Source organism: Choloepus didactylus, chromosome 10, assembly GCF_015220235.1.
Source record: "Choloepus didactylus isolate mChoDid1 chromosome 10, mChoDid1.pri, whole genome shotgun sequence".
NCBI classification, from domain to species: Eukaryota; Metazoa; Chordata; class Mammalia; order Pilosa; family Megalonychidae; genus Choloepus; species Choloepus didactylus.
The window spans coordinates 105,113,163-105,138,229 of record NC_051316.1 but is presented as its reverse complement, the minus strand read 5'-3'; positions in this window follow the sequence as shown (position 1 = coordinate 105,138,229).

Genomic DNA, 25,067 nt, shown 5'->3' with positions numbered 1-25,067 from the left:
AGGGAAATGCAAGATCTTTTTGGTTGGAGCTTTCACTTAGGCCATTTGAGTTTCACTGCCAGCTTGTTTTTCCTACTACATCATCCGAGACTTGGAGCAGACACTGCCAAGGACACAGAGCTGCGACCACTTACAAATGGGAGGGTGAGATTGCAACCTGAACTTTAGAAGCTGTTTTTATTCCACAAGCTGCTGTTGTCTTAAGTACTTATGATGCAGCCTGGAAAAGACAAATAGTCTTCTGAAAATATCTCTACAGGAAGAACCTTCTCCCCAGTACCTATAAAACATTCATAACACCTTCATTGTGCTGTAAATCCTTAGCAGGAATTGATAACAGTGTATGAATTTTTAATGTAACATTTATAAATGGTTATTAAAACTATCCTTAAAGTAAAGTGTCAGTTTATTTTTAATTAACTGTTGGCTATTTAAGCTCCCAAATGGCCTGGGGAAAGACCAAGAAGCCCACATGTCAATTATCCTCTACCCTGCCTCATCTTTAACCCCTTGTTGCCTATTGCCATGAAGACCAATGCATGCAAGCTCTAAGAACTTAAATAAACTCCAGATATGGTCTCAGGCACATTTTATCTCATATAAAACAGTTTTGGAATATCAGTTAGCTGCCATGGCTCCACAAAACTAAACTGGGAGCGAATCATTACCTGTTCTGAGATCCATCAGTCCAAACTAACCTCTGTCCAACAAGAGAGAAAATCAGGGCAAAGGGAAGTGATTGCTGGATTCTAGGACACTAGACCTAAAGCTTGGGATCCAACTCAGGATCTATGGCATTCCACTTACATGACCTTGAGCAAGTTTCAGCTCCTTGGAATGTACTTCCTTATCTGTAAAGGTGGGAATGATACAAATAATTCTGCCTCTTTCAAAGGGTTGTAAGTAGCAAATTAAAAACTGGATGTATAAATTTCTTTATAAACTATAATAAGCTGTCCACATATATGGTCTCCTCCTTTTTCTTCTTCCAATTATTTATCGTCATCCTCATGGTCTCCTAGTATGTACTTTCTCAAATTCTGAGTCTGACATTTCTTCCTAGAACCCAGAAATTGGGGAAACCCACATGTCTATATGCTTTAGAGTTCCATTCCTTCTTAGAGCTGGAAATATTACTTCGCCCAGGGTAAAAATTCTTTGTGTGTGTGAGAATGCCACAGTGTGGCTTCTGATGACTGCCCCAGGATACAGAAGCTTACTACACATTATAATTAGAAAATCCAAGTCTTCTCAAGATCAAGTTTGGTTCCTTTGGGGGCTCTGATCCCCCGGATATATTTACCTTGATGATTCCCACCATGGTGCTTGGAATACACTCTTCTTTAGGACTCTACTGTGTTGTATCACATGTGCTAAGAAGCCCAAAATGCAGCATTTCTTTACCTCCTTCATTTGCTTCTGGATGATATTACCTAGTCTAATGAGGGTTCTACAAAAATCCAGAATTCTGGCCCTCACTGGATACTTATGAGTGCATGTGTGTGTACACATGTTCATGAATGTATGTTTGTATAAATGTTAAAATATCTAATATTAGTCTGGAAGACTTCTTACTGTTCATTAGCAAAGAGAAAATTAAATCCACTGGGATGCACCTGAATTCCTTAGAGTAGTGTTCAAAGCCCTGCATGGTATGGCCTTTGATGTACCTCTGGTTTCTTTTCCTACCACTCCAAATCTAGCAATATGGGCTTTACTCACCATTCATCTGAATGAAACACAGCTGTTTAATGCTCCCTAGAACTTACACATACTTGCTCTTCTACCAGGAGTGTTCTTCAAATCTTTTTACACCTGGAAAACTCCTAATCCTGCTTTAATATTCCACTTAGGTGTGGTCCTTTGGGAAGACTTCCTTGACCCTATAACCTCTGTGCTCATTTATCACATTACAAGGTAATTTCTTGCTTACATTTTTGTTTCCTCCATGAGCGGAAACATTCCTTGCTCCACAGGAACAGAGAAAATGTCTTATTTGTCTATTATCCAGTTGTAACAGAGCACTAGGCACTCAGTAATCATTGGTTGAGTAAGAGAGGACAGATTAAGATTCAGTGCAAGCTTTATAAGTTCTGTTGATCATATTTAAAGACAAAAGGATTTATTTTCTTTTGAATTATGCTGTTGAACATTGTTTCTGTTTGCTAAAGCTGCCAGAATACAATATACCAGAAATGGGTTGGCTTTTTCAATGGAGATTTATTAAGTTAACAAGTTACAATTCTAAGGCCATGAAAATGTCCAAATTAAGGCATCAACAAGAGGATATCTTCTCTGAAGAAAGGTTGCTGGTATCCAAGTTTCCACTGTCACATGGGAAGGCACATGGCAATGTCTGCTGGTCCTTCTCTCCTGGGTTCTGGTTTCAATGGCTCTCTCTCAAAATGTCTCTGCCTTTTATCCTCTCACAAAGGACTCCAGTAAAGGACTAAGACCTACCTTGAATGGACTGGGTCACATCTCAATTGAACCAAAAGTTCCCAACCACAATAGTTCTGCCCCCTCAAGGATGGATTAAAAGAATATGGCCTTTTGTGGGGTACATAACAGCTCCAAACCAGCACAAACATTAACTGAGGGTTTATTTTGTGGTCAAAGATGATGAGTCATTCATTCTGGTCTAGTCACAATAAATCTTATGTGTTGGCAAAACATCCAAATTCTAACTAGTAGGAAAATTGTATGGTAGGATTGGTTGGGGCTGTGATTATAGATATAAGGCTTTTCTGAGCATAGAGGGTCTAAATGTGTAAAGAAAAAGGAATATGGGATACAAAACTGTGGACTTTGGTTTAAATATAGTAGATTGAACACAGGTTTTTTTTTTTTTTTGTACTACACTTTCATCAAACTATACTAAAATGATAGTAACTGACCAAAAAAATAAATAAATCCATGGAGTAAAAAGAACAAGAGAGGGGTTGATGAATGGCAAGGAATGTCAATGAAATTACGAAAGTAAAAGCCAATAAGATAAGTGGTAACTGACTTAGTCCATTAGAGAAGGCTGAGTGATTGGCCTCACAGACATCTCCTGGGAGGCGCTGGTTGAAAGCGTTTGTAAGGAGCAATAGGAAGCTCAGATAAACTCCTCTAGGGCAAGCAGCTGGATGCCATGCCTGCCTTTGTTCTCCCCCAAATAAGAGAAGATTTAGTCCTTTAAAAGGTTAAGCCAGAGAGTCTCTAGTTGCAGGAACACCAGGGACAATTGTGGCTAGGCAAAAGGCAAGGTAGTGAAGACAAAGACATGAATTGGAAGTCTTCCCTCACTTAGCTTCCAGAATACCTGCCAAAACAAGCTTATGATCCCAGACGAAATAAATGGATGATTCCTAGCGGGAAAGCTACTGGCCCACAGAAAAGACCTAAGGAAGCAGACATCTGCTAACGTAACAACCAGGCCCTAGTCCAACCACCTCACAGTAAAGCCCACTAGTTAATAAGTTCCACCCTTACACTCTGCTTCCAAAAAGTAGAGTAGTGATATTGAGATAGATTAGATTAGATAGATAGATGTAGCGATAGAGATGATAGATATGGATATGGATATAGATAGAGATGATAGAGAGATAGTTAAGGCTTTTGTGTTTATGTGAAAGAGATAAAAAATAAATCAATTTTAGAAAAGGAACTTTGAAAAAATAGAAACAATGTAGAAAGTAGAAAGAAAATGTCTGAGAAAATGTAATTATGCCTTAGTGAGAAAAATATATTTAAACTATCCTACAGAAAAGATGCTGTAAAATGTTATAGACAGAGATAAAGAAAGCTCTTGAAAATTGAGAATATGATAGCAAAAATTTTAAATATATGTATCTCAAAAGAAGAATGCAATGTTAAGTTTGAGGAAATACACCACTAAATAAGTGAAAAAAAAATAGGTACAAAATAAAAAATAAAAGATAAAATAGGAGATTAATACAAGAAGTCTAATATCTGGCTAAAGGTACTGCAGATAACAAAGAAAATGGAAGGAAAGTATTATCAAAAAAATAATTTAACAAGGGCCCATGGACTACCCAACGTATCAAAGCATATCATTATAAGATTTCAGAACATGACAAGTAAATCAAATATCCTTAAAGCTTCCAAGAGATGTAAAACAGTTTGCATACAAAGTATGGGAAACAGGGTGGTGTTAGATTTCTTAAAATCACATTGGAATCTGCCAAACAGTGGAGCAATACCTTAAAAATTCTGAGGGAAAATGATTTCAAACATAGAACTCTATCCACAAACCATAATTTAACATTAATAACAATATTTCAGGCATACATGGATTCAGAAATTTAGTTCCCATGTACAATTTATCAGGAGAATGGAGGATACTTACCAACTAAAAAAGAGAGTGATCCAAGAAGGAGGAGGATACAACAATCAGGAAAGAGTTGATCGGACCTGAGAAAGGTGAAGGAAAGTCCATGAACCATAGTTGAGGAGAGGCCTGGGCAAACAGATATGCATAGAGAAGGAAGATGGAGGGCTCCTGGTGATGGCTGCAAGACAAAGAAACAAAAAGGAAATGATGCATTAATATTGCCTAATGCATTTCAGTATATTGAGTGTTGAGAAAAATATTTGAATTTGTTTTAGTAATAAGTATATAGAAAAGTAACAGTAGAAAAATGAATCAGCTGTTAATTTCAGGAAAAAAAATACCTATTTGCATGTGATTATGCATGTGCATATATAAACTATATATTTACATATATGATCAGAATATGTTTTAGTTGTGATATTTACATTATAGTAATATAAACTCTGAATATAGATTTAATATAAAAATTGATATAACCAAATTTAGGAGGATGGGGGAACAACATTTTAATTGGCAGATCGTGTAACAGAATCAAATTCTTTTCTTTCAGTGTAGAAATTCAAGATGCTAAGCATTTTTATAAAAAATAAATCAGCACATCTTTATGACTTAGGGACACTGAGATAAAAACTTGAAGAAACTATTAAAAATGTTGAAAGAAATTGCTCTGAGAAGCAGAGAAGGGGACTGTCTTTTTTTTTTAAGCTTGTATTATTGACTTTTTAAACAATAAACATTTTGTTTAAAATAAGTTAATAAGAAAGGGAGGCAGAAAAACACCTTGGGGAAACACACACGTATAGAGAGAGAAAGGGTGACCAGATGATGAAAATAGTATCATAATCAAGCGTTCTTGTGATAGGGTGGAGAAGATGGATTTTAAAACAAAGGGGCAGGGGGTCACAAGTGAGAAATGCTGCAGAAATGTCAAGTCTGAATGAGGTCTGACTAAGGATCACTGAATTTGCCAAGGAAGTGTCATTGATAGCCTTTAAGAGGGCGGTTTCAGAAGGCCACCTGGGGCTATCTCAGATTCTGTCTGGGAAAGGTTTTCAGATAAATCAAGGATGCTGTCCCTTCTCCCCCAGACACATCTGCCCTCTGATCACTATTCACCTGATCAACTGAGCCACAGTCAGTCTTCTGGAATTTTTAGATATTATAAGAGAGACAAGAATCCTTCCCACTTGGGACAGGGAATTGCTGTTTCTCTCAGGGATTCATCCTCCAACAAGTGTTTATGGAGATTCCCCCAGACTTTGCATACTGGCTGCAGGAAAAATAAAAGACATGGCCTTTGCTCATGAAGACCACATTACTTAGAATAAAAGAGCAACAGATGGTCATGAAGGATGAAGTGATGAACTCAGTGATTCAGGCTTGAATGAGAGCTAAAATAGCTGGGAAGCCTCCTAAAGGAAGTTTAGGCCTGAACTGAAACTTGAGGATATGATGAAAGAAGGGGAAAAAAGACATCAATTTTGGTGATGAAAGCAGGAAGGGGTTGCTCTAGGAGAGAAAGTTAAATGTGTTTCTTCAGAAAAATAAAATCCCTGACTGGGTGATATATACCTCCTCTTCTTCATTTGGTTCTTAGCTCTTCCATTTAGCATTGTATGATTTGGGGCAAAGCCAACTTTCTTAAGTCAAAATGGAAATATCTACCTTAAACGCTGGTACTGAGGGTTACAGCACCTTTCCGAATTACAAAATGAAGCAAACAAGCAACCAGCGAAGGGAGTTGGGATGTTGGACTTTGTGACTGCCATTCATTTATTTATTCATTCATTCATTCAATGCATGTGTGTTAGGTGCTCAGGTTTCAGAGGGGAGTAAGACAGACATTGTACCATGTAAGAAAGTCATTCTGAAACTGATTCCATAATTAATTATTCAGCTCCTTAACACAGCCCATCAGGATTTGCATTATCTGCTTTCCATCTACCTTAACCTCTCATGTCACATGGATCTTGGGGAGTTATCACAAAGACCTTCTTTCATTTCCATGAATGTAGTGTTGTACCTGCTCAGGGACTTTGTGCATTTCTCTCTGTTACTATTCTCTTCACTCCTCTTCCTCCTCCTCCTCCTCCTCCTCCTCCTCCTCCTCCAGATCTTAGCTAAATTGTTCAGATCTCAAGGAAGCTTTCTTGAAATCCCAAAGTCAGGTCCCCCTGTTTTCATAGTGTCTTATTCCTCTCCGTTGAAGCACTAACCAAATGTGTAATTATGAAAAAAAAAAGCAGGTGATTTCTCTAACTTCTGTGAACAGAAATCTTTTCATGATTGGAACTCGAGGGCCTAACGTTGTGCTAACCTATAGTGGGACTTCAGTACCTGTTTTCTGAGTGACTGGCCAGACGTACAGAAGAGCTATTCTTAAAATGTTTGTCACAGGCAGCAAGTTAGCCTCATGAATCTAACTTTCTTTAACAACCTGTTACAGATACATCTTCTCCAGTATATCTAACCATCTCTGATCCTATTTTTATATTCTTGCAAGTACTTTAAGTTATCTCAGGAATGTCAAACCCAGGACCAAATTATATAATCTTTGCCTACTGTCATCAGGAATTAAAGGCTTTTCTTTTTCTTTATTTTTCAATTTACGTATAAAAGTGGGGGTGAGGAGGAACATTACTTTAATAGGGGCATTTATTGCAGTATGAAAATAACTGGTAATTATGCTCTCTAAATGAACTTGACTCTCTGGCTGGTGTCAGGTTTTGCTAAGTGCCCTGAGCCCAACCAAGACTAATTAGAACTGCATTAAATATTAAAGATTTCTGACACCCAGGTTTTGACGGTGACAGAAGAGAAAAAATCCTGTAACCTGATCTGTACCCAACAGGAGTAATTTATGTTCACTTCTTATAACAAAAGAAAATCCAACTATGTAGCTAGCTGGAAGATATATTTAAAGGAGAAGTTAGTATAAAAAATTGTGTAAACACACATACAGTCTACATAAAACAACACAGAAAACATCAATAGATTGTCCTTGTTTGCCTCCAACTACATCAAGTATCTGTTGATTGACCTCCTCCTATAAACTGTGTTTGGATGGGAAATAGCTTTTTGCCTTTAAATGTGTCTATATAATGTAGGAATATGAAGAATGGACTTTTGGATGATAAAAGTATGACAATGCCACTTTCCTGTAGAAAAGAGCCTATTGTATATAGACCTCATTTACAATCCATTACAGGTGCATACCTTTTTGTTTCTTCAATTACTGAATTTATAAAAGGACAACTTGATTTTTCTATCAAATGGGGGACAATCGAGGATTAGGAAACATGGTGTATATACCAGTTCTGCCCCCAGCTGAATGCAAGGTCTTAAATAAGTCTAAATGAACTTGACTTTGAGGGTGATATCAGATTTTTCTAAGTGCACTTCTTTCCATAAAATGCAGCTAGTCATGCTGGTGACACCCATTTTGGAGAGGTAGGATTTAACCAAGGTAGCAAGAAAAACCCTTTACTTCAAACAAATCTTATTTGGCATATTGATGTTAGGGGAAAAAGGGTTAAATGCAACATTTTGTTAATATAAACATATTCTATAAATCCACATGTATGTTGTTTACTTATTTTGAAGTCCCTCAATGTTTTTATACTGGAAAAAGTCAACGATATACAAAGGTAAAGGCAATGGCATGATTGGAAACCCTAGGCACCTATCACCCAGATTCAATAACTATCAACTTGTGACCAATCCGTCATTTCCTCCTTCCACTCCACCTTCTTCCTTCCTTCCTTCCTTCCTCCCTTTGTCTTTCTTTCTCTCTCTCTCCCTCCCTCCCTCCTTTCCTTCCTTATCTGTTTATTTAGTTATTTATATTATTAGAGAAATTGTAGATTTACAGGAAAAAAAAATGCAGAATATAGAGTTCCCATACATGCCCCCTCTATTATTGTGGTTTGCTTGTGTATTTTTTTTTTTAATTCTAGTAACAAATATATAACTTAAAATTTCCCCTTTTAACTGTTTTCAAAATATATAATTCAGTGCTGCTAATTGCTTTCACAATGTTGTGCTACCATCATCAGGCTCATTATTTTGAAACAAATCCCCTATTGTTATATCATTTCATTCATAAACATTTCATTATGTGCACCAAAAAGATGAAGACCCCTTGTGGCAACCCATGGCCTGAGCAAAACAGGCCTGCAGATCTTTGGTGCACAGCAGTCTGCATGACCTAGGCAGCTAAATGTTTAACCTATTGTCTTTCTAAGCCAGTACAGAAAAAAAGGGTAAATTGACTTTAAAATGTAACTTTATGCAAGCAGGCAGGAAGTGAGAGGCTCTGAGTCTCACAAAAAGAGCAAAATGTAATAGTTCAAGTGTTATTCTAGTCCTTCCTGCACCACCCCCCCAGGTCAGAATGACCTATTCCTGCATCTATGCTCCCCCCACCCTTAGGAAGGCCTTTGTCTTAAACCCTTGTAAAAGGCTCTCTGTCCTTTTTGCATCCCTCGGTCGACTTCCCAGCGAAGGCGATGCTTGCCTGGCCTGTGATAACCATCATGATCTCTCCACGACTTCTCACTCTATAAATAAGCCCTGAATAAAAGTTCATGTATCAGAAAATGTTCGTTGTCTTCTTTGGCCTTTGGACTGACATGGCCCTCTTGGGCTGAGACCCTCCTAAAAAATTGTGATGCCCAACTAAAAATTAGCATTAATTCCTAAATAAAAATCAGGCTATGTTGATGAACAAGAATTATTAAGAATAAGAAGTCTAAAAGGGTCATTACTGTTGTGTCAACCTTAGTGTTTTATTTATTTTTTGATACATTTGTTATGATAGAGTATAATACCCTGATTGGCTTAGAAAAGCACTTACACATAATAATGGCCTTACAGCAATGTACCTGGGATTATCAAGATTATTTTTCAGATGAGTAGGATTGGCAAAAGAATTTGAATTTTATATTCTGCATAAAACAAGTTAACTGTATTTTACAGCTGAGGTTAGGAATCTTAAGTTTCCTCATTCTGTTAAAATATGGCTTATAACATTTGAAGCGTATGTTATTTATCATTTTGTTGTTATTATGATTTTTCAGTAGATTATTTTATGTACCCTAAAGGCCTACCTAGCACAGGACGTGGCATAGAGTATGCCCTCAGTAAATATTTACTGAATGAGAAATGAATAAAACAAAAGAATATTTTAATCACATATTTGTGAAGTCTGAATCATTGATTAAAAACTCTTTGAAATCAGTTCTTAAGATCACTGAAAGTCTACATGAGCAAAAAAAGTCATAAAACAATGGAATAATTAAATAAATGTAAAGTAATGCCATTATTATTATTTTATTGCTTTCTAATTAGATCTAGGTCACTGAATATATACACACACCCCCTTCTCTGAACTATTTAATTTACTGAAATTTGAAAAGAGAGAGAAGCTGTGTGCAGAGGACAAAGATATGGAAGAAGCAAATGAGACTGTACGGTAGAAATAAGTATGAGAGTATTATATTGAAAATCAGGAAGCCAGGCTTCCAGACCCTCCTCCCCATCACTGATCTTAGGATCTTGGATGGTCATTTCCATGGCTAGATCGTCAGCATCCTCCCCTTTATAATTAAGATGGTCTTCCCTGACTCTTTCAAGTCTCAATTCTGTGATCCTCGATATGGGGTAGCAGGGAGGAGGTGACAAATTAAGCGAGTTTGAGTAATGTGCATCATTTGGAGAAAGAACTTTTCAGTAGCATTTTAAAGACCTTTCTGAAAACAGGGACAACTTAGAGTCAGCCTCAGCTCATCTCTCCAAATTGGGCTGCCTCACCATTGTTAAAAATAGTATGGGTAGTCCTAGAGGCTAGGACTGCAAAGGAAGGAGGGCCTTTCCGAGTTTATTGGAAGAGAGAGATTTCCCTTTGAAAAGGCAGTGTAATCAACTTGGAGAATATAACCATTCATTCCCTTGCTTGAGCACAACAGTCTTCATAGACTTATTTATTTATTTTTCCATTTTCTTCTCCCACTCTCTCCACTGAAGAACATTATGAAATTATGGGAAAGCCATTTTCTATCCAAAGGCACTGGTTGCCGTGGGTACGAGAGCTTCATCTGTCCCTGCTGTGATTTTGCTGACTAAAACCATTACAGGAGGGAGGGGCTGAAAAGGGAGGGAGAGTGAGGCAGGTGGGACCAAATCCCAGCACACTTCCAGAGCCTGAATGCCAAAGAATGGTTAGAATGGCATCTCTGAAGCAAGCAGACCTGGCATGGAATATGAATTTGTCTGAGGCAGGGTAGCTGGAGGAAGATGGGGGTAAGGAAGTGGTGTACTAGGTGCCTGGAGAGATATTTTAGGTGATGAGGTGAATAAAAAAGTCACAGCATGCTGGAAGATGGAAAGAAGGTCATTAAAGAATGGGTCCCATCTCCCCCCTCTCTGTTCGTCTTTGGGACTATTATTTTTTATATAATAATAACAAATCAGAATTCAGTACAGATTTCTTTCTACTTCCTCTCCCCAATAGGAGTTTATTCAATCTTTATTTGATTTCTTAAATTTATAGGAAACTCATTCCCTGATAAGCATTGCCATTGGATTGGAATGTTATTTGCATTAATAGTGATAATAAAACCTAATATTTGTTGGGTGTTTGCTAAATCCTAGGCTCTGAACTAATTGCTTTTATTTAATCATCACAACTAACCAATGATTGTTTTTCAGCTGAGAAAACTAAGGCTTAGTGTGACTTGCCCAAGGTCGCACAGCAAGGAATTAGAGGGACTTGGGTCTAAACCAATGCTTGAAGGATTTCAAAGCTTCTGCTCTTTCAACTGCACCATTCTACCCACTTTATGCTTTATTTTCTCTTTCTCTCCTACAAAATAAAATTTGGAATCTCCCAGTTTTATTGAGCAATTCATGAACTGGGCAGCATCCACTCAGAAAATAGAAGGGACCTTCACCGGGGGAGTGGAATGGGGGTACTCATATAGCGTGAACACAGAAGAGAGGAAATATTCTGATTGGCTGACATTAAGTGTCCATTTTACATAAGGGGGTCTTGCAAAGTGGGGAGCAGATATACTTTGATTAGTATGGTATGCCTGTCCATTCTTGTAAGCTCTCTCTAATGGACCCAAACTATTTTATCACTAGGTGTTGCTTACCAGCAACCCAGTAGGATGTGTTCCATTTTCTCAGAAAACCCCTGCAGGTCAATTGTTTTTTCTTCTGGAAAAAACCCTTTTGTCTTCTGGAGAAGCCAATTTGTCTTCTGGAAAAGACTTCCAGGCAGTGCCCAATGCTGGCAGCCATTTTATTTTACGTAACCCTCTCTTTTAAGATACACATTTCTATTACTCTGGCTTCATATTTTCATTTCCCTCACCTTCCTGGTGACCCTCTTTTGTGACCTTTCCTTTGTTAATGTCTTCCTTAAACTACCATGTCCTGAATTGATTATTTAGTCTACATAGTCTGATCATATTTTATTTTTATAAATCCATTCCAAAACAAATATATTTTTTCTGGCTTTCACATGTATTACATTCATAAAGCATTTTGTGACAACCAAAACCCCAAGCCTAGTTCATACATGCTGAATTTAACTTAGATTCTTCCCATTGTCTTTATTTTTTACTGGACAGTGGTAGGTGTTTACATTTCTTTATGTGAAATATCATCTAATTGGTTAGTTTTATCATTAGATTATGGAAAGCGTTTCAAATACTAATTTTTTTTCATGCAGTATTTTTGAATTAACCATAGCAAGCTATGACAATCCATGCCATGAATTAAAATATAATGACAATTATACAAAATGTGGATGAGGATGGAATCTCATGGACAGAGATCCATAACCAAAGTGACATGGGTCTTAAATTTCTCCCTCCAGATGAAGATATTAATAAAGACATTAATTCCAGTCAAGATGTTGGAACAGGACACTGAAGGATGATGTACTTTGAGAAGGAGTTTTAGCTAAAAATAGCTCCAGTTTCCAGACATACCATGGTGTTAAGTAAGGTAAAAAGAGGCATTCTATGCTCTGAACCACAGCCGAACACATCAGAGCCTGTGCTGACACTGGCTCTGTTTACATGATGCTAAAAATTTATTTTTAAATTTCTTGAAAAATCAAGTAAGCATTAATTCACCTGGCAAACACTTAACAATCACTTACCAGGTAGATGTCACAGGAGAATTCTTTTTAAAACAAAAAACATTCTTTTATTCTTTCATTCATGCCACAGATTTGGGGGCTTATAGTCTAATGAGGGGCCAAAAGTAAACCCACAAACTTTTTGTGATAATTACTACATTAAGAAAGAAAAGAGTAGATGGGCTAATTTAGATGCGTAATCATTAAATGCTTCTCTGGAGGAGTAACATTTGAAATGAAACTTGAAGAACATATAATCTTATTTGGGCAAAGTGTAACGAAGAAAGTTTCTGGCAGAAGACTTTGAGAAAAAGATGGGAAAATTTAAGTAACTTCAAGGGGATGGAAATAGATAAAGGGCAGTGAAGCTATGAGGAGGAAACTGAGGAGATATAATGTGTGAAATGCACACAGGGCCAGGGCTTTGCATAAGGAATTTGCATGTTATTCTAAGTCTAATAAGAATGCATAAAAGGGTTTAATGAAAAGAAGCAACTTTATCAGATTCATGCTTAAAGAAAATTTTTTCTGGCAATGATGTAGAAATGAGTTGTAGGAAGTTTGGAATGAAAATACGGAGATCAGCTAAGGAGTACCATAGAACCAGAAGTCAAGGCAGAGATGGTGACTGCATTTAAGGGAGAATAGTGCATGTGAAAAGTGAGACAATATAAAGAGCTACTTTGCAGGTAGGTGTTATGGGTCTTGGTATTGGATTGTTTGTAGATGGTGAGTGAGGAAGATGTCAAGAATGATAACATTTCAATAGTCACAGATTTTTTTCTGAAAGATTTTATAACCTTAACAGGAGGATAATATGCACATGAATAAGAGAGGTGTAAGTGTGAAGAGGTTTGGGAGTAGAATTGAGCCTAATTTGTATTGCAGGACATCAGGGAAGACTTCATAGAAGTGGTGATATTTAGATTATGTGGCTATATTGTAGGATGCAGAGATAGAGGAGATGAGCACAACTGAACTTACTCTTATAGGTAATGATTTCCATCTCTAAACGTATTTCGATAGTCATGTATTTGATGTAATATATTGAATGTCTACAATAATTCAAGAATTTTACACATTTTAGTACATCATTTAATGTATAAGTATATTTTAGTTTTTGCTCATTATTCAGAAACAGAAAATCATTTAAGTAAAGTTCTCACTAATGTACGACTTGTATAAATGACTGTGTCTACATTTGAACCTAGATGTGCCGGATTTAAAACTTTTAAATTCATAACTGCAGAATCTGTCTCCCAGCACTCCATGTCTCATTTTCTTCATAGCACTTACTCTTTCCAATATTCTATACATTTTACTTGTTTATTTGATTTTATTATCTGCTTCTCCTTCTAGAATTTTAAGCCACCTGAAGGCCAGGATTTTGCTCTTTTGTTCACCAGTGGATCTGGTGGAGCCTATTTTTAGAAATCACTCAAGGGAGTGAATGATTATAAAATAGATGATTTTATACCCGTATTCCTCCCACTAACCAAGGCCTTCTATTTAATTCAAATTATGTAAGTTTTTTAATGTCATTGATCTAGTTTTGCCAACTCAATGCATACTTGATATTATCCTGCTTTCTTTTTATTGCCCACCAGTCAAATGGCAAGCATTTATTGACTTATGTGGTAGGTTCCAGGATGACAATGAAGACATATGAGACAGCCTGTGCCCTGAGGGAGCATATGATATATTTGAAGACATATGACATAATCATTTGAAAGGTTAAGTAATACTAACACAGTGATATAATCAATATTGCAAGACCACATTAAGACAAAATTGAAGTGCCAAAGAGAACAATAAGGATAATAAACACTATGGGAGATAAGAAGAGGAAGGAATTATTGAGAGTTTAGTTGATCTATTTTGGTTTCATAGAGGAAAAGAAATTTGACCAAGATTTTAAAGATAAGTAAGATTCTCTTAGGTAAAGAAAAGGCACTAGGATAAGTGAGTTGACACAGAAGCATGTGTGTGAGCCTAAATGAATTGGCGCAGCAATGTGTAGAAAGGATTGGCTGGATCAGAGAATGGAGCTACGTGGTTTTCTGGAATATTACGTATCAACTCTGAGAAATGGAATTTGTAAGCATCAGGTTTTTCCAAATGTTGGCGTTTCCTAAGACATCTTGATTTTAAGTCTTGACTCCTAGGAAGGAGCAAGCACTGGATTCTGTGGGAAGGGAGAGGAGAGGCACCTACATGAGGTATAGTGACATCTAAACTGAGATACAAAGAGGTGCTGGTGTTGACCTCTGGGAAGGAAGGGATTTCCCAGTGGGGGGAATGGAAGTAGCAAAGGTCCTGAGGCGAAGAGAAGTGCGGCCCACGTGTGTGGCTGCCAGTGATTCCAGTGATTCCAGTGATTCTGTGGGGCAGGAGCATCGGGAGAGATGGAGAACCAAACAGGGTCCAGGTCACAAAAAGTCTCCAAGTCACATAAAGCAATTTAACCACAGTCCTGGGAAGCCTTGGAAAGGTTGTAATCAGAGAAATGGAATGATCAGATGATAGTTTTTCAAGGGTCTACCTAACAGCACAGTTCAATGGAAATACAATGCAGAGTGTGATTGATTGTTTCATGTTTCATCTTGACTAGGCTGTGGTACCTAGTTTTTCAAACACTGATCTAGGCATTGCTGTGAAGGTCTTTTGTAGATATGATTGACATCTGCAATCAGTTGGCTTTAAGGCTCCTACCCTCAATAATGTGGGTGGGTCTCATCCAATCAGTTCAAAGGCTGTAAAAGCAAAACTGAGAATTCTCTGAGGAAGAAGAAATTCTGACTGCAGCTCCTGCCCGAGTGCTTCAGCCTGCCCACCTGCCCTACTAATTTTAGACTTTCAAGTTCCCACAACTGCATGAGCCAATTCCTTGAGATAAATCTTTTTGTACATTCATATACGTATGTCACCCATTGGTTGTATTTCTCTGGAGAACCCTGACTGATACAGCAAGATGCAAATGTGACCCACATGTATCATTTAAAATTTTTTAGAAGTCATATTTTGAACACAACTAAAAAGAATATAGTTTTAGTGACATTTTAAATTTAACATAATGTATCCCAAATATCATATCAATATGCAATCAATACAAGATTATTAACAAGGCATTTTATAGTATTTTGTTTGTCCTGTCTTTGAAATCCAGTGTGTATTTTACACTGACAGCGCCTCTCAATTTGAACTAGCCTCATTTCAAGTACTCAGTAGCTATGTGAGGCTAGTGGCTGCTGCGAAGGCCTAGATGGTGGCAAATGGAAAGGAGTTTGGGGACAGATACCAGCTGAGGGTAGGGCAGGGGCAATACCTGAAGGAGTTTTGAAATACAATGCTCATTGCGGGATAGGCTTGGGCGTGAACTGGGTTCACCTTTGGTTGGTTCTGGTGTCTAGAAGCTGGTCCGAGGCTCAGGATCAAAACTGAGCTTCAAGGTCAAGGCAAAGAGAACAGTGAAAGAGAGACTGGGTTCTGATCCCTGAGCTTTGGGCTAAAGTGCTACAACCATTCCTATACCCCTGGATCAAATTTAGGGGACCATTATTTAGCAGCATGGTGATTATGCTTACAGCTCAGCTTCTGAAACCAGACTCCCTGGGTTTGCCTGGCTCCACCACTCAATAGCTGGGCAGCATGGGGCAAATCATTCCATCTCTCTGTGCCTCGGTGTACTCAACTGTAAATACAGATAAGGTAGCACCTACCCCCTAGAGTTGTTTGAGGATTAATATTTGTCAATTTTTTAGAAAAACGGCTAATACCCATTAACCTAGTATATGCTATGTTGATATTACTATATGCCAAGGGTTGGCAAGCATTTTCATTAAAAGGCCAGATAACAAGTCTTTTAGGCCTTGTGGGTCATATAGTCTTGTAGGATATACATTTTTTTTTTCACAATCTTTTAAAAATGTTAAAACCACTATTAGCTTGTGGATCCTACAAAAACAATCCTTAAGCCCATAAACCATAGTTTGCTAACTCCTGATATATACCATTTTCATGGTTAATAATATGAACAATATTAATGTATACAGTTAACAAATGTTATATAAGTTACTTTTATTATTATTGGATGATTACTGTTACTATCACCACCACCTCCATCGTCATCATCATCATCCGAACATTGAAGCAGGGCATAGATTTTCAAACAACATGGCAGGGCAACTTTGGGGGAATTTAGCCAGTCATCCCATTTTGACTCTTGAATATTTTGTCTAAGACTGATACCATTTTAGCTATATGAAATCCTGGGTTTTATTCTGAGACAGACTGCCTCAGCTAGGGAAATAAGATGTGTAAAGAGAAATAATTTCTGTTTCATGTATTGTCTGACGTTTTATTTCTTGTCCTCTTGTATTGGTTCACTGAATAACTTCATCTGAAAGGAATGGCATTCTGCAAGTACTGTCAGTATTGTCAAAATATAATTTTAAAATTCTCTGATTACCACTTTGGCTGAGAGGTTCTTCCCTTCTTCTGTCTTCATTTGCCATTTCCCAAAGTGCCCTCTTTGTATTCACTGTTTCCTGCCAAAAGAAAGCTCTATTTCCCACTTTGCTCAGGTGAAAGGGGAAATAACCATGAATTAGACTCCAGAGTATTTCACTCTTAAAATTTCTGGTACTGGAATTGGTGTGATAGGAACACTAGCAATCGCTTACTTCAAGGTTCCTATAAATTAGTTTCCATAATGAAAAGGGAAAAAAGAAATGGTCTTTGAGATTCAGGAGCTGTTTAAAGTTTTGGCACAGGGCTCTACACAATATTGACTAATGAGCAAGAACCGGGGAGATCATTTTAAAGATTTAAACTAGTTGTTTTTTAATTCATGTGAGCATCAGTCTCATTTCATTCTTAAATATTTGCCCTCCATCCCAGAAGCAAGATTTTTCTGCAGGAGTAGACAAATTATGTGGCATTTGTCTAAAGTGACAGGTCTAATTATCGCTCTAAAATCCTGAAATATTTGTGAACTTCCACTAAAAAGTGAAATGCAAAAGAATTTATAATGATTTTAAAATTGATTCAAGGACCCATTTCTCCATGCTCAATCTGAGAGTGGAAAGATAAAAAATCAAGGGAAAGGAAAAGACTTTCCTCCACGAGGGCATCTACTAAGCTTTTCAGTAGTTGGACAAGAGAATTCCAGAGAATAGAGAATACAATATAGAAAATAGACTACTTTCATTCAAAAAAAAAAAAAAATAGAGGATAGATTGGACTGATTCTGATTAAGCAAGAAAGCTTTAGTAGAATCAAAAACAGATATTTCTGGCATCTTCAATATTTTAAAAACACAAATTAAGAAAGCATGTTCAATTCAGATGGACATCTCTAAACCAAAACATGTGTTTCTCCTCAGCTGAGAGTGTCCATCATTTTATAAGTTGCATCACACACTTATTGCACCAAGAGTACATCCTGTGCTGAATACCGTGGTCATACTTTCTGTAAAGCAAATCAATATTTTAAAATATGCAGAACCAGATAAATAGTTTACTGGTTTTGTAAGAATAAATTTTTGTGAAGAAGAGGTTTCTCAAACTGAGGAATAGCTGGGTGGGTATCACTGGAGGCAAAGTGGTCAATGTCAGCATGGGAATGGGTGTGAGGGTACAAGTGTGGCTGGTGATTAAATCAAAGGCAACTGGGAGCAGGGAAGCTTGACCAGACCTCTGTTTCTTTGCATAGGCTGTTTGCTCTACCTGGAATCTCTGTTTACCCTCCATGTGCCCAATCTGTAATGTTCATCATAAATTCATCCTTCAAGACATATCATAAGCAATACTTCCTCTTCAAAAAATCTCCTGAAGCCCCCACCTTGATTATGTGGCTTGCTATCCTTCTACTTTCTGTTCTGGTTTCTTAACAGCCAGTCTACACCTCTATCATAGTATTACCACTGCATCGTGTCTACTGATTTCCTTATCTTCCTTCTATAATCTCCCAGCTTTGATGGTTTGTACCAAAATGGGCTCTACAGTAAATGCTCAATAAATATTAGATAAATAAATGAGAGAATAAGTGAATGAATGAGGAGCTGGATGGATGGAGGGGTTTTTCTACTGCCTCAGGTAGTAGTCTGAATCTTGGTAATCTCAAAATAGCATTTCAACCTAGGGGTCCACGTGTATATGAAAAAAAGTCCGTGGTATATCTTTCCCCAGGGGGATTTGAGATACACGACTCTATGATTGTGTTTTGACCAAATGAATAGTAATATAGGCAGAGTTTGTACATATCACCTCTCCACCTTTATTATCCCTTCTTTGTCCATCCATAAAATTGGGTCATAGGAGTTTATTGACATCCTGGCACCCATTTATAGATTCTCAGATTTCTAGATGTCAAATAAAGACACTGTTATAATAACAATTTTAAAAAACCTCAGCAGAGAAAAATATATATTTAAAAATAAATATAGGGATCAGTACTAGTAGCTGGGATGACATGTTAGCAACAATTATCTAGTGGTGGAAGAAAGTTGAGACTTATAGATAACCAAAATGTCAAAGCTAGGTCTCTTATGCAATTAAATTAATCTTGAGAAGGACAGGTACAAAGGTTCAAGTAGCAGGGCACTTAGGTACATTTTCTAAATCCTCCCCTCTTCACAAAGAAAGGAAAAATAATCAAACATATTTCAGGTCAGTGGATTTTGGAGGGTAGGGAAGTGCTCTTAAATATACCAATTTAATACTGATATTTTAGTTGTCTTCACTGAGCCTCAGTCATCTGTAAAATGGGAATAAAGTTTTTTTTACCTTGAATACCTCTCTTAGGCCTATGATGAGATCCAACAATGAATATGAAACCATGTTATAAACCATGTAGAATTATTTACTTAGATTCTTGCTTTCTGCCAATGAAATGGAAACTGAAATTGTGTTCATAAAATAATAGATTTCAAGTGTGCTCATGTTATAATAGATGCCACACAAAAATATTGTTCCTATTGCTGGACAAGGCATATGAGGAAAGTCTGGATAAAATTAATGAGTGCCAACGTGGAATACAATTCTTAGGGAGGAGTCAAGAAAAAAGCTAGGAGTTCTACTTTTTGTTCTTTGGGTGATTTAAATAAAGAGGGATTAAACCTGCTTCCAGTCCTGCTTCTCAAAGTCTAAGAGTTACCGAGTAACTTTAGTGTTCTGTTTCCACAGCAGGAGGAAAATTAACTGGAAAACCTGGGAAAATCCAAGTTCCCAATCCCTAAATTGAGAAGAGGGAAGGGCTCAGAGGGCACGATTGAAATTCTGATTAAAGTTATGAATCATTTCCACCAAAAAAATTAATCAGATGCACAAAGGTTTCCATATATTTTCAGGGCATTCCTAGAGTCTTTAGTCCCTACCTTTTGTTATAGCTAGAGTGCTCATTTCTGACAAATAGAAGTCATTCCTGTATACCAGGTACTGTACTAAAAGCTTTCTATGCATTTTATCTCACACAATCCTCACAACAGCCCTAGGAAGAAGGTCCTATTATTTCCCCCAATGTGCATATGGGGAAACAGAGGCTCAAAGCAGCTCCATGATATATCTAAGATCACACAGCTAGAAAGCTGAGAACTGAACCTAGAACTAGTAGTTTCCAAAGCGAGCAAGGCAGAGCTGGCGGAAATCCGAGCTTGTTTTAGAAATCCATGTTGCTGCCTGACAGAGTAGTGCATATGACCCTGCCATGAGGGGTGAGACTGCAGAGATGAAGCTCCTGGGTCCAGGAAGCTACTGGAATGCTCATACTGCACAGCCATCCTGACCAGAATAGCACCCCCAAGACTGAGGCCTTAGCTCTGCGCTCACTCTCCTTTCCTTCAGCTGCAGAAAGATCTCTGGAATGCACCTGGCTGCATTAATTGTGTCTCCCCAGAGAGGTGTGACAGCTCTCAGGGTTGTGGCCATGGGTTGGGTGTGCCAACACAGTTGACCTCTGAATGTGGAGGGGCAGCTCCTGTGTCTCTGAGAGGTCTGCGGGGTTGCAGGTGGCACTAATTTCACCCGAAAGCAAGGTGTTTGCCAAAGGAAGGACAGATGGTTCCAGTCACTGTTTATTTATTTCTATAATTAGCTGCATGCTGTGGTCTCGGGTTGTGAAGAGATTGCCACTTCCTATGGAATTCCTCCCATCATTAGAGAAGAAATGGGGATGGGAAGCCAAGGAGAGGTTATGTGTTGAATGGTAATTTACCAAATCTGTGGACTTGCAGCTGTGCAAGGAGGGAAGCTGTGGTGTGGAGAAAAAATCTGAGTCCTGTCAGCCAAGGAGACTGAGTTTTAAGTCCAACTCTGGCATGGCCATGTGGTTTTGCAGAAAATTTACCCTCTCTGGATTTCGTATTCTTCATCTATCAAATAGAAATATTATGAGAAGAAAGTTTGATTGTGACTGTGAAAAACTCTTATTGGCTATACATGATTAGGCATGTGAAACATAGTGAGAGTATAAAAAAATGAAGCCTACATCCTCTATGTTAGACAAACAAACATGAATCTTAACCAAGACACCACTACTTATTAGCTTAACTAGTCTTGAATAAGTGACTTTCAAGCTGTGATCCTCACCTTCTCTGTGAAATGGGAATAACTGTGTCTACCTAGCAAAGGTTTTCCTGAGAACTGAATGAAAACTGGGGGGTTAACTCAAAGGCACTCAATGAATGGGTGCTAATTTTATTACTTTAATTTAGTAGATAAAATGGAGATCTAAAAACCAGATATTTATTTAATGTGAGCTAGATTAACCCTGGAGCTAAGCTGATTTAGAGGCAACTCATCCAAGACTGTTGAGAGTGAGGAAGGAATCATTAATATTATCATTAATGATAACTCATAATCATCGATGGAGTAGCATTTATTTTCTGGTCCATTTTTAAACACTAGGCTCTTGTTCTCTAGAAATTCTCTTGTAATGATGCAGGAGTGTGACTAACCTTGCGGATTGCTTGTTAGACCAAAATTGTCATTCCTTTCTGGATTCCCTAGCCTTGGATCATCCCTGAGAAATAAGCTTGGAACTCAGCATATGTTAGTGTCTATAACTTATGCACTCCTGAAAATTAGCACCTCACCTCAAATAAAAGGGCTTGTACATTTGGAGATAAATTGAATAAGAACAGTCAGCCTTTTTATGCAAGCCAAGAAAGGGAAAACAGTTTCACAAGATGGCCAGAGCCCGTCTACCCACTTACTTGTTTATCCTAATTGATATTTTTAAAGCAGCTCTCTGAAGAACTTCAGGCACTCTGCATGTATTTGTTGTTGCAAAACCTCCCACTGACTCTGTGTGGTGCAAAAGAAAGAAAATAGTCCTAGTAATAACACCTTACACATGTATAGTATTCCACTATGTCATGCATATTTCCTCATTTAAATCACAACAACCCCAGAAGATGGGTGTAGTTAGATTAAGGAGACTATTATGAACATGTAGATCATATCATATCTCCAACATATTGTAATCAAGACCTAACTACCCCTCTGCCTCAAAAATCCAGTGACCACTACCTCCATTTCTAGCACTTTCAGCCATCTAGTTGAGCAAGCAATACATGTACAGTCACCCTTGATGCCAATCTCTCCATCCACTATCTCTCTAGGTGTAGCCTGGGATTGGACAGAGGTAGGACAACGTAAATGGTGCAGTGAGGAGTGATCAGATAGAAAGATATTGGGTAAGACTGGACAATATATAGCAATGGCTTGGATTAGAGCATTAGAGAAGTGGATAGGATCAAGGAATATTTAGATCTAACTAGTGTTGCTTAAGTTCCCCAAATTAGTATATGACAAAACTGAGAGTAAAACTTCAGTCTTTGAACCTGATTCCAATATGATTTCCTCTTGCCTGCCTTTTAGCATGTCCTTTAAATGAAGGCATACTTTTGACTGAAGACTTAAATTTTCAGTTTTTTTTTTCATATGTATAATGGGGCTAATTGTGAACATTAAATTAGATAACTTACATAAAGGCTTTAGCACACATGAGGTAAGCTCAATAAATGTATAGATATGAATATATGTGTGTTTCTCTATCTTAATAATAAGTATTATGACATTAAAAAGACAAATCAACAAGGGGACAAATTAAAACTGCAAGAATGCTACATCCTTCTGCATCTGCATCTGCTTCATCCTGTGTCTCATTTTATTGAAGTCAGAAACTGACAATCTGAATCTTCAGTCGTCGACTTCCACCTAACACAGATGATGGGAAGTTGTAAAAGGTCTTCCACTCTGCCCAGTCCTGTAGTTGTGTGTGTGTTTGTGTGTGTGTGTGTGTTTCAGATTAATTTTGTGAGACAAGCAGAAGATGCTGCCTTGATTTGTCCTTGGAAAAAGTCCTACTTCTCCTGATTGAAGAAATATTTTTACAGCCTAAATGTGCAGGTCAAAGTAATTTTTTGACAGGTAAAATACTTAGCTGTGAACTCCATGAATCTTCCTCTTTTTTTCTGTATCCCTTCTCTCCTGCCTTGTTAATACCTGTCTCCTCATGTCACAGAAGCACAGAATCTGTCTATCACTGCCCTTCACTGGTGTGCCAGCATCTCCTCTGTCTCTCCTTTCTGTGCCTCGTTTGATTCTCACCCTGCTAGAATGTGGAGTCTGGCTCCTAACATGCTCTCAGGGCCTTGACCTCTTAAGTCCTGGGAGAATTGGGGGAGGTGGTGCAGCAGTGGGGACCTGAAGCCACGGGACAAGCAGAGAATGCCTTGGCTAGAGAACACCACATCATGGTAATTGAGTAACAGTTAACTTAAAACATGTGTATGTTTTATAAAAAGTTGAACAAATTAAGGTAAAATGCCAGGTCTACCATTTGCTGGTTTTGTGACTTTGGGGATATTTTTGCCCATCTAATCCCAACATCCACCTCCTAGGAGTAAATGAAATAAGTATGTGAGGGACTTAGTACACTGCCTAGTACAAAGACTTACCTAATAAGAATTAGGAACTGACTCTTATTAGAACTGAAGGAAAAAGTACTTGCCCTTGATGAGTTTACGATCTAGGAGGGATACAGACACATATGCAGCTCACCACGGTGTACTTCTGAGTGCAGGGACAGAGGTAACATAGCTTCTGGGGGACAGGAGGTGGATTAGCTGTGCCCCGTCAGGGGAGATGGAGAGAATCAAGAGCATCTTCAAAGGGGAGCTAGGACTTGAGGCAAGTCCTTCCAGGTGAAGCTGGGATTTGGTAGGTGGCAGACAGGGGGAGCACCACCAGGCAGAGGGATGAACAGAACCGGAAGTCCCCTGGGCTCCCTAGAGTTTTAACTACGATGTGAGAATCATGGACAGTGAAACAAGACGTGGTCAGGACCAGATCACCAAGGACCTACAAAGAGCCAGCTCCTGAGTCAGGGCTGGGGACCAGGGAGGCCTCAGGGCTGATAAGGGAGGCAGCCAAGTTAACAGGTAACAGCAACCCAGTATCATAAATGTGCAGGAAGCATAGGATTCCTGAGAAGGGTTTCCACCATGAACTGAAAGGAGGGGAAATAAGGCAAGAAAAGTTTGCATGAACATGTAGCAGAACTTTTAATTTTATTTTTTTTCTCTCGTCTTTGGAGATTTAGCAACCTGATGTTGGGCCCTCACTTATAGAGAGGGAGAACTGAGGAAAAATGGATAGGCCAGACGTCTTCTATTAGGGAAGTCACAGACATCTGTTAGTGGCCATTACCCAGACCTCACCTACCCCCACATCTCTCCTCCCCTCATTCTCTGGGGAGTCACAAACACCATCCTCTGGCCTCCTGCTACCCCCAACTCCTTTTCTATTGTGTGTTATTCCACAACCTTGGGTAAATGTTAAGTCTAATGAAAAGGTCCAGCCAGACCCTAAATCCTAAAACCAGGGACAAACTGCCCCCAGTACTTATCAGAACAGGAGTTCTCAGTGACCAAGCCTCCTTCCACCCAAGGTGGACGAAAACCACATTCAAACAGTAGAGATGCATCTGGCTTCTGTACAAAGTGGGGCCTGTGGAGCTGCCATCTATAGCCCCCATCCGCAGCAGTTCTCAGCCACTCCAAGAGACTGGCTGTGACGGGATTTCTTCTCCTGCTCTTTGGGACTGTTTGTAGTACATAAGTGACTAGATTTGCCCTTTCTGGACTCCTTTCTGTACAATAAAGGGTTCATTCACTGAAAGTTTCTGTTGTGCCCTGAACATGTATTCCTATGATGTACTGTTGTAGCAACTTTTTCCACATCTTCATGTGGCTCCAATAGACTTTGGAACCATTGAACTCAGATCATGTCAGTCCCTCGCTTAATTCATCACATATAGGAATCCTTTCAAGGCCCTTAGCCTGACCTTTGAGGTCCCACAGACCTGCCCCTTATCTGCCTTTCTGAACTCATCTCATGCACATCTCTTCCTCTCTCACTCTTCTCCAGTCATACTGGCTTCTCTCAGAACCCCAAACCTACCAGTCTTTTCCACTCAAGAAAATGGCTGTGGGTGTGGTCTCTGCCTGGAATGTCTATTCCCCCAGACCTTGGCCTGGCTGACTCCTTGACATTTGGGTTTCAGCTTCAAGAGACA